The sequence below is a fragment of the Pteronotus mesoamericanus genome, unplaced genomic scaffold (assembly GCF_021234165.1).
Source record: "Pteronotus mesoamericanus isolate MK-2021 breed Mesoamerican mustached bat unplaced genomic scaffold, CSHL_Meso_final scaffold_125, whole genome shotgun sequence".
Taxonomy (NCBI): Eukaryota; Metazoa; Chordata; class Mammalia; order Chiroptera; family Mormoopidae; genus Pteronotus; species Pteronotus mesoamericanus.
The window spans coordinates 2,196,006-2,211,386 of NW_026555304.1; positions in this window are offsets into that span (position 1 = coordinate 2,196,006).

The following is a 15,381-nucleotide window of genomic DNA, read 5'->3' on the forward strand; positions in this document are numbered from 1 at the left end:
GACTACCTGTTTCTCACTTGCTCCCTTTAGGATTCTTTTTTTTATCTTTGATATTTGAAAATATATCTTTGAAAATATCTTTGATATTTTAATGATGATGTGTCTTGAAGTGGGCCTCATTGGGTTCCTCTTGAATGAGGTCCTCTGTGTTCCCTGGACTTGTGAGACTTTTCCTTTCCTCCAATTAGGGAATTTTTTCATCATTACTTTTTTAAACAGGTTCTCTCTTCCTTGTTCCTCTTCTACTTCTGCTAGCCCTATTATGCAGATATTATTAAGTTTCAGGATGTCCTGCATTTCCCTAAATACCTCTTCATTCTTTTTTAGTCTTTTTTACATTTCTTTCTCTTTTTGAGATCTTTTGTCTACTTTGTCCTCCAGCTCACTGATTCAGTCCTCTGCTTCATCGAGCCTGCTTTTGAATCCTTCTACTGTGTTCTTTAATTCAGGTATTGTATTCTTTATTTCCTCTTGTCTCATTGATAGTTTCTATGTCCTTTTTCATGTTCATGTAGTTTGCAGTAAGTTCCTCATAGTTCCCTGTAGTTTCTCATAATTCCCTTTGAGCTCACTGAGCTCATTGAGCTTCCTTAGAACCATTGTTTTTAATTCAATAGCTGATAATTTAGTTGTCCTATTTCATTTAGTTCTCTCTGTGGAGATTCCTCTTTTCCCCTCATTTGGGGGGTGTTTCTTTTCCTTCTCATTATTTGTGAGAGTCTTCATTTTTGCTTCTGCTTTTTAATATGATCTGTCTCAATTTCTTGACTTTGTGGTGTGAACTTCTATGGTAGTAGATGGGTCTTTTTTTTTAATTTTTCTTTTCTTTCTGTGTCTGCCTCTGATGTGTCAGATATTGACCCTGTTTGACCTTAGGCAGTCTGTTTGAGACTTCCAGGAATCTACTGTCTGTGTCTGTCTCATGCAATTGTTAATCTAGTCACTCTGCTTTCAGCCATCAGCTTTAGGCACCACATGGCAGAGCAGTTCCTTCTGAGGTTGGGGCTATTGTGTCCTTACAGGCCCTTACCACTCAGGGCAGTGGTGCCTGAGCAAGATGGAGACTGAAGAGTGGGGGAGGAGTCAGCACCTATATCCCCTTTGCTACTGCCTCAGTTCTCTTCCCAATGCTTCCATCTCCAGTCTCTCCTCAAGTGTCTCTAGACAGCTCTGTGTCCCCTTTATCCAGGGATCCACTTTCTGTGCCAGCCACTCTGCACTCAGCACCCTGGCCCGTGTGCAACTCCTGGACAGGATAGAGCATCCTGAGGGCAGGGGTATTGTTTCCTTTTGTGCTTCTGCCTCTCTGGGGCATTGCCTGCCTGAGCATAATGGAGACTGAGGAATGGTGAAGTCATCAGCACCGGGAACCCCCTGGCTACTCTGTCAGTTCTCTCCCCCATGCCTCCATCTCCTGTCTCTTCTCCAATGTATCTAGGCAGCTCCATGTCCCCTTTAGCCAGGGATCCACTATCTGTTCCAGCTGCTCTGTACACCCTGGACTGTGTACAAGTTTCAACTGGTGCATAGCCACCTGAGGGTGAGGCTATTGTGTCCTTTATGCCTGAGCAAAATGGAAACTGAGGAGTGCGAGGGGAGTTATCATCGGGGCCCCACTGGTCACCATCTCAGTCCTCTCCCCAGAGATTTCCTCACCAATCTTTCCTCAGGCTCCAGCCCACTCTGCTCCTGCCTCTGCCCATCAACCAAGGAAGGTGGGTGCCACTGCAAATTTTTGTGTTGGCCCTTTAAACATCTCTGCATCTCCAGCTGCCTGTCTGTAGCAGAGAACACTACTATGCTTTTCGCAGCTGTATTTTGTCTGTGTGCTTTTTTGAGGGGTTCTGATGCTATAGGCTAGAGGTCTCCACTTATGGTTCAGACCCTGTTTGTCTTAGGAGGATCCAACTGGCTGTTTCAATATCCCTCTTGTGCTGATTCCTGTTGACGCCCAGCCCACCACCTCGAGCCTTTACCACATTTCTCACCCTTTAGAATGTGTGAAAACTGATTCCACTGTCTGTCTGAGGCTCCAAGGCTCTTCTCTCACTATTGTTCCATTGTTTTCCAGGTGATTTCTCCACAATTTAGTTGCAATTTCATTTTGGTCCTGGAAGGAGTTCAGCATGACCTCCACTCACTCCTCTGCCATATTCCTCTCCTGTAATGGAGTTTAAATTCTGACAAATCTTGGTAGGCAATCAAAACCCCAAAAGTGGTAGCCCATGAGCAGCTTGTCTTGCTGTTTTATCAGCAGTGTGATTTCCCTGGCTTGTTTGGAAACTGTTCTTCTCATGTCCTGTGCAGTGCATTGTGGCAACCTGGTTCAGTAGATTTACTGTCTCTAGTAATTATAAAATCTCTTTTGCATATTTAATGTCCTTATTCTGAGGTTAAGAGCCCTCTTCCTTCCCATGTAGCCCTTTGGCATGAACTACCATGAAGGAATATTTAGTGTCACTGTAGATGTTAACAGTCTTTCCATGGGACAATTCTAAGGCTCTGGTGAGCACTCAGTTCAACCTTTTGTGGTAAGGTTTCTACGTCAAGGATATGGGTTTCTATTACTTAGTCTATGGAGGCTACTGTGTACCCAGATCATCACTGACCTTTCTCCATGAAGCTGCTCCCATCTGCATATAATTCTCAGTCAGGTTCTGTCAGCAGCTGGTCTAATAGAGCTGGTCAGTGATTTCCAAGCTATCATGCTGGAGGTCTGAGTCTTTCTTTGAGTCCAGAAGTAGTGTGGCCAGGTTTAATGCAGTAGTAGTCTCTAAGATAACATTTAGGTTATCTAATAAAATATCCTGATATTTTCCCAAGCACCCTGCCATCAGCCAATATCCTCCTTTCTGTTCCAACACAGTTAAGACCTGGTATGAAACAAATACCATAGTAAGCTGCCCCAGAGTGAATTTCTCTGCTTCCTATAAGATGTCACATGTAGCTGCTACTGACTGGAAGCATAACGGCCATTCTTGTGTCATATGATCCATTTTCTTTGAGAGACAGGCTATGAATTGAGGAGTATTTCCTGGAGTCTGGGTTAGCACCCCAATCCTATTTCCTTGCCTTTCATGAATGTATAATTTGAAAGGCTTCTGTAAATCGGGTAGTCCTAATATGGGAGGTGAAACTAGTTTTTTCTTCAAGGTATAAAATGCCACCTGAGAGCCTCTTGTCCATTCAAAAGGTTCAGAGTCTAATTTTTTCAAGGAATTATACAATAGTTTTGCTATAAGTCCAAGATTTGGAATACAAATTCAGCAGAACCCTATAACCCCTAAAAATCCATGAAGCTGCTTTCAGTTCCCTAGGATTTTTATGGTAGCAATGGCTTGTTTTCAACCAACCATCAAGCTTCTAGTAGCCTATTTCAGTGGGAATCCCAGGTAGGTCACCTCTTGTTTGTAAATTTGGACCTTGTGAGGTGATATTTTATATCCCCTTTTTGCCAAATGATTCAGAATGTGATGATGTTGAGCAAACCATCCTCAAAAGTATTTCTGGTTACCAGTAAGTCATCTTACATATTGTAAAATAACTCCCAACTTCAATTAAATATCCCTTAAGTATTTTGCTTATTTCCCCAAATATAGTTGGAGAATTCTTATATCCTTGTGCCAACATAATCCAACAGCATTGGAGCATGGTTTTAGTTTGGGGGTCCTACCATTCGAAGACAAATAATAGCTGAGACTGTTAATCTATTGGGACACAGAACAGGGTATCCTTCAAGTCTAGGACTGAAAACAATGTGCTATCCCCATGTACCATGGTCAACAAAGTATAAGGGTTGGACATCATAAGATGAATGTCCTGGACAATGTCATTTATGACCTGAAGATCCTGTAAAAATCAATACTCATCAGAGTTAGGCTTTTTGATCTGCACATTCGAAGGTGTATAGAGAGAGTGCCATGGCCAAACTAATCCTGATTTTAATAATTTCTGCAATACTGGTTGAATTCCTTCTAAAGCTTCCTTTTTAAGGGGGTATTGTTTCTTCCATGAGATCTGCACCCCTTTTTTTAGGTTAATTTTTGTGGGTCTCGATGTTATCCACTCTATCTGGGGTTCCATCAGCACCCTATGGCCTAGTAAATCAGCTCATAGGTCTTGGGTGGGAAGAGCTCACCTCTGGGTCCTTCTGGGAAAATCAGGAGCACCTGGAGCTGGAGAGCATGTTCCAGTGGGACTTCTACACAGCATTGCTGCTGCTCAGGAGTAAAAGTTATTTGTATATACAATTTCAAAGTAGATCTCAGCCTAGCAATGGGATGGAGCGGTCTGGTATATATATAAATATTCTTAAGGTTTTGATCCTCAAGCTGGAACTCTAGAGGTTGAAAAAATACCTGTTTTTGTAATTGCTTGGTCACTCCAGTAACCATTGCTACAGCTGAATTTTTCTTGGTTTTGTCTATATTTAGCACTGAGTACGTAGCTCCTATATCTACAGTAGAATCAGTTAGCTTGTTCCTCAGTTATACATGGGGCTCCTTTGGGGAAATAGTAATGGGTTGGGAAGATATCTAGTGGAGCCCCTGTGCCTACTCATTCATCATCAGACTCATCTTTCCTTTCTAGCATTCCTTAGTGAGGATATTTATCCTTCTTATTTTACTTTTTGTGTTCTGGGGATTCCTTTCTCCAATGGACTTCTTCTTTGCAATAGTTATATTGATTAACACCTAATGGGTTTTCTCATTTTTCTTTCAGGTCCTCCCTCTACTTCTGGTTTTTCCACATTTTTCCTAAGAAAACCATAACCTGTTTTAACTTCCTTGTTTCCTGGGCCGGTAAATTTTAAATATTATGTTCACTAGCTAGGAGAAACTTATTCCTAATTCCCCATCTAAACATTGAAATTTCCTTCTGATATCCAGGGCAAATTGCCCAATAAAAATCATATTTACTATCTGCACATTTTCTGGTGCCTGTGGGTCAGCATCATTGTATTTATGGTAGGCCTAATAGATCCTTTCTAAAAATTCAGAAGAATCTTCATTTTGTTTTTCTTGAATGACCTGCATCATATTTAGGCACTTTTATTTAGGCACCCATTTTTTTTGTAAGATTTTATTTATTTATTTTTAGACAAAGGGGAAAGGATGAAGGAAGAGAGGGAGAAAAACATCAATGTATGGTTGACTCTCACGTGTCCCTTACTGGGGACCTGGCCCAAAACCCAGGCATGTGCCCTGACTGGGAATCGAATCAGTGACCCTTTGGTTTTCAGGCCAGTGCTCAATCCACTGAGCCACAACAGCCAGGGTTAGGAAACCCTTTCTTAAATGTTTCCGATATGTATGTTTTGTAATGTTTTAGGAAGGTTTGGTCCCCACTATTTGGGTCCCAGTTCAGTTTCATTAAGGGAATTGCCCTGGCTTGGGGGTCCTGTTGTGGTTCTGTTGATAGAGAAAATGAACCTCTTCATTAGCCTTACTTATAACTAGTCACCTTTCACCTGCTGTTTGCAGGTGAAGGGTATCTTGTACATCTGCCCAGTTTGGATGGCAAGTAGCAAACATGGAAGTGATAAGATCTGCCATTTTCTGAGGATCTATATGAGGGGTTGGAATTCTTCCAATTCAGTAAATCTGAAATAGAAAAGAGAGTATGGGCTCAAGAGTATCCAGAAGATTGGGCTTCCTGCCCATAAGTGTATTGCTGCAAAAGTATTTGTTATGCTCCAGTTAGGGATGCTCCCAGGCCAAGTGGGGTGCCCTAATATATCTTTCAGAGAGAAATCATTCTTTTTCATCCAGGGGTGAGGCTGTTGCCCCTCTGGGCCCTATTTCAGGGGTATCTAGCAGCAGGAGTAGTGATGGGGGAAATCTTCCTGCTGCTAACCCTGCATCCCCTGGGTTCAGGGCATTGAAGATGCTTATTTTTTTCCCCTATGTCTTGCTATCAAGGAAGGATTTTTGAAGCCAATTTTCTTTTCTGCATCATTAAGTGGTTTCATTTCCTTGCCATTTTACTTGCTGTTTGGTGTAAAGACATAAGCCCCTGGTTATAAGGGATTTCATCCTATTTCCCTGATTGGTGGCAAAATAATTCCAATTGCATCATGGTGTAGTAATTTAGGAAACCATTTAGGGGCCATTTTCCCCCATTGTCTAAAGTATACATAGGCCAAGCAGTATTACAATAGAACATCAATTCCTTCTTAGACATTGGATAATAGCTATACATTGGCCACTCTGCTAAAATTTGGCCCAGTGGACATTCTTTTGGAGTCAAAACAGAACAACCCCTGACTACATGAAAGTGAAAACCCAGGACCATAATTATAACAAGACCCAAGACAAAGTGGAAATATATAAACAAAACTGGAACCCAAAATTCTATTATTCCAAACAAGTACACACAAGTAAGTCTGAGAGTCTTATTTCTTGCCAACCAATACCACAAGTGGTCCTAACCAGACCCCAGTTGTATAAAGGCCCAACTGGACTGGGAAATCCTGATAGGCCTGCTCTCGGGGTCAGTCTGCCACAGGCATCTGGGACCTGAGCCTGAGGACTTCTATGGCTTATTGTCCTATCTGGGTTGCCAAACCTGTTACATGAAGAAAAATAGAGGTTTGGCTTCCTGTCACCACAAAAAAGTCAAATTCGAGAGGCAGATGCTGATACAAAATGAAAGAGGTTTATTCAGGTGCCCTATGACCTGAGAGAATAGTGAACTCTCATCTCAAAGATGATGTCCCTCTTCTTGTTCAAATCACAGTTCTCATAGGGATAGGAAGGGGAGGGTTTGTTCCTAATATAATTATCTTTCTAGCCTTTAACATACTTGGGCCTCTATCCATTTATATTTCTAGCTTTCAGCATGCTCAGGACCCAATCCATTCATTTTTCTAGCTTTTGGCATGCTCAGGTCCTATCCATCTATCTTTCTAGGTTTTAGTGCACTCAGGCTTTATCCATTCATATCTTTAGCTTTCAGCATGCTCAGTGTACAAATCTCCACCCTGCTGCCATCTTGGCCAATAAGCCCTGGTACTCTGACTGATTGTTCTATGGTAGCACTACCTCTTCCTTATAGGGAATCTGATATCTTCAGATGAGGGCCCACCCTTCTGACCTCATTTAACATAATCATTTTCTCACTCCAAATACAGCCCCACTGGGGGTTTAGAGCTTCAATACATGACTTTTGTAGGAATGCATGCCTTAAGTCCATAAAGTCTCCATTCAGAAAGACTATTCAGTAGGAAAGTTATTTTATCCACAAAGGTATCTCTTTTACATGAAATAAAGTGAAAAGTAAAACCTCTGCAGCATTTTGGATGTGTTTGGCAATAAAGTAAACATAGCAGTTTTCTACTCTGGTACTGTGATAAGTTATAGCTTATGGTACATAAAAAGCATTATAAATAACTTACCCATTTATAAATAAGAGATACAATGCTAAACTATTAGAGAAATAAATAATCAATAAAGTGGTTTTTAAAAATCTGAACAATTTTTTTCAAATTGATCTTATTGTTATTTACAGAATATTACATCCAATACCTGCAGAACACATACTCATTTAAGGTGCCAATGAAGTATTTACTAAGATAAACCATTTGCAGGGATATGATAAGAAGTCAATAGCTTTGGGAAAAAATTGAAACCTTGCAGAGTATATTCTCTTACTACAATTAGAATAAATTTAAAAATCAGTAAACATAAACTTAAAAATCTCAATATTTGGAAGTTAAAGAGTATGCATCTAAATAATGTATTGTTCAGATAAGAGAGCATAGAGAAATTTTAAAAGATTCCAAGCTATTAAAAATAAAAACAAAATGTACCATAACTTATGGTATGCAGTGAAAGCAATCTTTAGAGGAAAATCTGTAGCTTTCTGTCTCTGTAAGAAACAAAACACCTAAAATCAATTCAATATGCATTTCTAATGTGGCTTGTCCTTAAGAGGTGCTTTACATCAAAAAGCAAAATCAAGGGAAACATATGGCAACTTTGATGTGAAATTATGTGGTGATGGTAGTACACATGCATTGGGCTCTTCTGGGGGTGCTTGAGGTGTGTGACCCTGCACCTAAAGCACTAGCTTGGTGCTGCCCATTTTATCTGGAGCCTGTTGTATGAAGCATCAAAAATTTGTAGACCTTTCTTTCTCTCAGTCTGTTTGCTTCCATCATCTCTCTAACAGTGGTGGATTCTTTCTGCTCAGGAAACTTTTAAGTGACATTCAGGTCTAGTTCTCTATGAGGCTCTGGAAGGCTTGCATTGATGTCTTTTTCATTTTCATCCTTAAAACCCTCTTTAAATCTGACTTTTTTAAACTTTGATGTCAGTGGGAAGAAATGGAAAACTTTATAGGAGATACTGTATTAACAAATGTTCGTTTATGGCAGTGACAGGCAAATTTTAAAATGTGGGGGAATTTTGGCTTTGTGTGAGAATACTTACATCCCTACCCCAAACAGAGATTCATATTATTGGTCTTTTTTCTCTTAACCTTAAATGCCTAACATCTCTCCTGGACAAAAGACATAATTATAATTCATTCAATCATAATTTTGAATGTAATACTAATGAACTGTCAGTGGGTGGTTGCCAGGGCAGTTGCTACCTTGAGCTTGACACAAATCTACACTGACAGAGAGGAATCTTCTGATGGTAATACATGTAACTTTATAAGTCTTGCAATCAGTCAGAAAATGTGCTTTGTGTCATACTCATCCCCACTCACCGAATACATGGGGAAGACACACTGCCATCTTCACTTATGAGGAATAGGGGACTTGGAGGTAACTTACCCAAGCTGCATAGCCAGTAACTGATGAAACAGAGAATTTGACCCAACTCTAGCATCTGTGTTTGTGACAACTATACTATACTACTTTGCATCCAAGTCAGGTAAACTCCACATCAATATTTTGAGTTTATGTTGGAAAGTTATAATAAGCCATTATTTTAAGTCAAACTTATAGCAGTTACATCATCTACAACAAAACTATCACAACTGGACAAAGTTCTAAAAAGCTGATATATTTCACAAGAAACATATCTAAGTGTTAAATGGGATTATTAATGAAAATCACTTAGAATAACATGGTGTATGATAGCCACTTGATAACTATGAGCAAAAAAATAATAAGAAAGAAAGTCAAAACTGGTTGTAAGATTGTTCTCTAGAATAATGAGTCCGGTCTAGGAACTGACCTACCTCTCTTAGATGAGCAAAATAACATCAGATATGGAGTGCACAGTGGTTTCAGGATTAAATCTAGAATTGGTCAATAACAGACTATATAAGCCAGAAGTCAGAAAATAACAACAGGGTGGTCTTTTTTGGTGGCTCAAATTTTAAGGTGTAAAGTGTGGAAATGTACTCTGTTTCCCATTGTTAGCCCGGTATTTTAAAAAAGAAGTAGTTTGTAGAAAGAAAAACAATAATGAAAAAGACATATTGAGACAAGCCCGCTTTTAAATAAGAGAGTCAATGTGAAACTATTAAGACCCATAAATAATCAATAAAATGATAAAAATCTGAACAACATTATATTCCAAATTGATCTTATTTTTGGTCAAACTGGTCATAGAGCACAAGTCCTAACTGTATTGAGATCCAGAGTCCAGTGTATATCTGAGGCTTGGCTTCAGCCTTGGTCTTAAACGTCTTTTCAATGCTTGAGAGAGTCCTCTGATTACCCACGGTAATTTTAAAATCTGCTTACTCTCCTGTATTTTTCATAAAACTTATCTATCATTTCCTAGTGTTATACTATATATTCATTTATTTTCTAAAATCCTCATAAAAGGTTAGGGACTTGTTTCACTGTTCTATTCCAAGGACTTGGTACAGTATCCAGTATATAAATTTTCCTTGTGCTTAAGCTAAATTTAGATTAATTCACTTTTTTTTAATTAGAGTTATGGTTGACCTGCAAAAGTATCAGTTTGGCTGAAATTCTTAAACATTTTGACAATTTAATGATAATGTGTCCCAGTGTGGTTCTCTTTGGATTCACATTATTTGGAATGTTTTTGCTTCCTGAATCTGAATATCTCTTTCTTTTCCATTTAGGAAAGTTTTCAGCCATTATTTTTTTAGAGTAAGCTTTTTGCTCCTTTCTCTCCTCTCTTTCTAGGACTCCTAAAATGTGAATATTGGGTAGCCTAACAATGTCCCTTAAGTCCCTTATACTGCCTTCACTTTAAAAAAAAATTGTTTTTTTTCTTTTTGCTGCTCTGATTGGATCAATTTCATTGTCCTGTCTTTGAATCAGCTGATTCTTCTGTCTCCATGATCTGGCCTGTGTTTGAATCCCCCTATTGAATTTTCAGTTTAGGGATTGTATTCTTCAGTTCTGTAATTTTGGGGTATGTTTTTATATTCTCTATCTGTTGAAATTCTGACTCTTCAGGCACTGCTTTTCTGACCTCAGTGAGCATTTTTATGACTGTTATCTTGCATTCTCTATTTGGGATGTAAAATTTGAAAAATGCTGGCTCTAATATTATAATGAATAAATGGGAAACATATCTTGATTTGGAAGTTAGAGACTTCCAGAGGAAACACAAATAAATTCTTTTTTAAAAAAGTTAATAATGAATTTTAGAGACTGTATTTTAAAAAAGAAGTCTTCTGAAGCTAATAAATGCCAACACCCCATTCTTCACCTTCTACAGCTCTGAAACCAAATTCTGTCCTTGAAACGAAAACACATGTCTGTGAGGACTCTTATCTGGACCATCTTTTAAAATGCAAATTTTAGGGAGAAGACAGCAGCAAAGTAGATGGGATCTGAGCCCACTTGCTCCTGAACCCAACTGTAACCCTTAGTTGATCTTCCAAAAAACAAAGTGAATGGCCAACAGAATCTTAGCTGACATGAAAATTAGAAGCCAAAGTGTGCAGAGGATGTTTCAAAATGGGTGGTAAGGAGGTTTTATAGGCAGAGGGGAAAGTCCCTGGGCATGGTGCCAGAAGCTGTGACTACCACGGGGACTTCGGAGGAGAGCTGGGTCAGTAATAGCAGCCTACTGGCTCTCCTCTCCCAGGGCGGGGAAATCACACACCTGTTCCAGGAGACACTTTAATATGTAAAGTCAACAGGGAAAAAGACAGCACATATACCACACACATCTGGCAGTGCACCCAAGCTGGGGCTGCAGTCACCAGCTGGGACAGTGCAAGAGAGTAGGGGGGATCCTGGCAACATGTGGAGCTGGGATAAGTTGTGGACCACAGTTGGCCATGGCTGACATAGACTCTTGGCTTGCCAGAGAGTTGGAGTGTGTGGAAAGCTGGGTAGTGGCTCAGAGTGGCAGCAGTATCCACAGAGACTTTTATCAAAAGGGGAACTGAGGTACATTGGGCAGGGACCTCACATGCACATCTGCCTGGTCAATGAGGGAAGATCGTGGGTGCAATTTTCCACCCAAACTGCACCTTGTGGATTGATCAAAGGGGAGCATAGCAAGGTGGTTTATCAGTGCCAGCCCGGTGCAACTGCACAAAGCGGACAGTGAGGCCTGCAGGGTGCTAGGAGGATAGTGGGCTGGAAACTGAGCACCTTTGATTATTGTAGCCCAGACCGAGGCCACTTCCATGGCAGAACTACCAAAAAGGGAAAACTGAGCTCAACCCCCCCACTGCCTGCAGGAGCCAGGAAGATCTGCAACATAGGCTAGGCAGGTTTAACCAGAAGGGGCCTTTAAAGTAAATAAGACGCTAAGACCTGTAGCTGAGAGAAAACCAGAGACAGATCGAGAAACACATCAGAAGACAAACATGAACAGCTGAGACAAATACCACCTTTCTCTGCATCACAACTTGCATGCTTTTTTCTTTTTTTAATTTCTCTTCCTTCTCATTATTTTAGGTTTTTTTTCTTGGCTTCTTTTTTTGTTTGCTTTTTTTTTTTTTTTTGCTCCTTTTCATATTGCATTTTAATTTTTCTTCTTTCACTCATATATCAATTAGCCAACTACTCTTGGTCTTTCACTTTTTATCTTGATTACATATATTTTTATCACATTATTATTTGAAATCCCACACAACACCCTTCCCTGGTTTTAATCCACTTCGACATCACCTGGAAATTTATTACTGTTGTAAAATTTATTTTCTTTCCTACTATGTCACGTTCCTACCCCTTACTCTCACTACTTCTCCACCATCTAAACTCACATAAGCACTCTTCTTTCTTAAGTCATCTCACATTCTTTTTCTCCTCTTGAGTCTTTTTCATTTCTACCATTTATAAACAGTGGGTGGTTGGGTGAAATACCACGGTTTTGCTGTACTTCTCCAATGGAACTCTTATTTGTTCACTATTTGATTATACTATAAATCTCATAGAATAACTCTCCCATCTTACTTCATTTCATCTTCCCCTTACCCTGGATCAGTTGAGTGATGAGTTTTATTTCATTTTTTTCCCCTCTCTAAACCTGCGCTTTACTCCTTAGTCTTATTAGTTTGCTTCCCCCATCCTCTCAAAATCATTTTCCTTTACCATAGATATCTCACATTCACTTTTCAATTTTGTACAATATTTTTATTCCTGTTCCAATTTTATTAAACTTCATCCAGTGGTCATTGCTATTGACCCTCCCATGGTTTTTCTGCAATTTTGCAACTGTAGGTCCAACACCTTTTCAATTTTACATCAAACCTCATAGTACATTCTTCCCTTTTCTTATCCCATTGTTCCCACAACCCTTCCATGCTTTACTTATGTTTTAACTTTTGTTCTTTCCATTTCTTTGCCTTGATTCTTTCCCAGCTCATCAATTCTCCTACCTCTTCCCACTCAAAAACATTTTTCTCTCTTTTAGTCATCTCATATTCCCTTTGTCATATCATAATACTTGTAATCTCTCTTCAACTTAATAAATCTTTGCTCAATTGTAGTTGAGAATGCTTATGTGTTCTTTTTGTTTTTGTTTTTGCTGGCATAGGTTAAGTTGTCTGATAATACTGTTTTGTGAACCAACACCTGTACAACAGCATTGGTTGGAGTTGTGACCACCAGTAAGTCTGATGGAGGGGAGAACCCACCAGAGATGAACCACAAATAAGTAAAACCCAAGTAAGGTAAGGGAGCCCACACAAAGGGAAGAAAAAGCAATCCTAGAGCATCCAGACAAGGAGATCAAAGAGACTGCACCACTGAATCCCACAGAACACCTACCACAGAAGTTCACCCTATGAAGATAGCTGGCAAAGCAGTGCATCAGGAATCCCAGAAACAAACAAAAAGAGTGACTTAAAACAGAGAGACAAAGAAAGAACCCACAACTGAAAGAAATAGAAGATTCCCCAATATAAGAGTTAAATGAAATGGAGGCAAGGAAATTATCAGACATAGAATTCAAACAAATGGTTATGATGATGCTCTGGGAACTCATTGACAACAGCAAGGAACTCAATGTGAAAAATGACAGTATTAAAAAGGAAATAGAAATTATAAACAAGAGCCAGCAATAAATGAAAAATACAATACCTGAAATAAAAAATACACCAGAAGAAATTACAAGCATAATGGATGAAACAGAGGCCTGAATTGGCGAGCAGGAAGAAAAGGTAGAAAGAAATACCCAGGTAGACCAACAACATGAAAAAGACTCAAAAAGTATGAGGATAGCTTACGGGAACTGCACGACAACATGAAATTTAACAATATTCATATAACAGGAATACCAGAAGGAGAAGAAAATGAGCAAGGAATAGAAAACTTATTTAAAAAAATAAGGACAGAAAAGTTCCCTAACCTGGAGAGGGGAAAAGCCACTGAAGTTCAAAAAGCACAAGGGGTACCAATCAAGATGAACCCAAGGAGACCTACTCCAAGACACATCATAATTAAAATGCCAAAAGTTAAAGACAAACAGAGAATCTTAAAAGCAACAAGGGAGAAACAAATAGTAACACGCAAGGGAGCTCTGATGAGGCTAGCATCTGACTTCTCAACAGAAACACTACCAGACAGAAGGGAATGGCAAGAAATATTCCAAGTAATGAAAAACAAAAGGCCTGAAACCAAGACTACTCTATCCAGAAAGGCTGTCATTTAAAATGGAAGGTGAGATAAGGAGGTTCACAGACAAAAGGAAGGTTAAGAGAATATACCTCCACCAAATCAGCACTGCAAGGCATGGTAAGGTAACTTCTTTAAGAATATAATGGTATAGAGTGAGAGAGGGAGGAATACAGGTATAAAATGGAAAAAATGGCAATGAATAAGTACCTATCAGTAGTGACCATTTACATATATATATATATATATATATATCAGCATATATAAATAGATTAAATGCCCTAATCAAAAGATATAGGATAGTTGAATGGATAAGAAAACATGACCCACACATATGCTGTCCTTAAGAGACCCACCTCAGAACAAAAGACCTCTACAGACTGAAAAGGCCAGAAAAAAATGTTCCAAGCAAATGGACAGGAAAAAAGAATTCCAAAGGTGCAATACTTACATCAGACAAAATAGACTTCAAAACATAGGCCATAAGAAGAGACAAAAAAAGGTATTTAAAAATTCTAAAGGGAAGAATCCATCAGGAAGCTATAAACACATACATACCCAACATAGAAGCACCCAACTATATAAGGAAAATCTTGAGGACTTCAAGATATAGACAGTGACACACATATAGTAAAGGATTTTAACACTCTAAACAATGGATAGATCTTCCAAACAAAGAATCAACAAGGATATTTTGGCATTGAACAACACGCTAGATCAAATGGTCTTAACTGATATATATGGATGTTACACTCCTAAGAAGAAAAATAAATGTTCTTTTCAAATGCACATGGAACATTTTCAAAGACAGAGCACATTATATGACACAAAACAACCTCAATAAACTCACAAAAATTGAAATCATATCAAGTATTTTCATGGATCACAATGGCTTGCAACTAGAAACTAATTAGAAGGAAAAAATTAAAAAACAATAAAACGGATGGGGACCGAATAATATGTTATTATATAATGAATTGACCCACAATGATATCAAGGAAAACATCAAAAAAAATCTGTAAACAAATGAAAATGAACACAACAGTCCAATACCTATGGGACACAGTGAAGACAGTCCTCAGAGAAAAGTTCATAGCAATCAAGATCTACCTAAAAAACACAGAAATATGAATTATTGTGATTTCTAAATCATAGAAATATGAATATAAACAACCTAACCCTACATCTAAAAGAACATCAAACAAAGCCCAAGCCAGTAGAAGGGAGGAAATAATCAAGATCATGGCAGAATTGAATGACATAGAGACTAAAAGAACAATTCAAAGGATCAATAAATCAAGGAGCTGGTTCTTTGAAAAGATAAGATCAACAAACCTTTAACCAGAATCATCAAGAAAAAAAGAGAG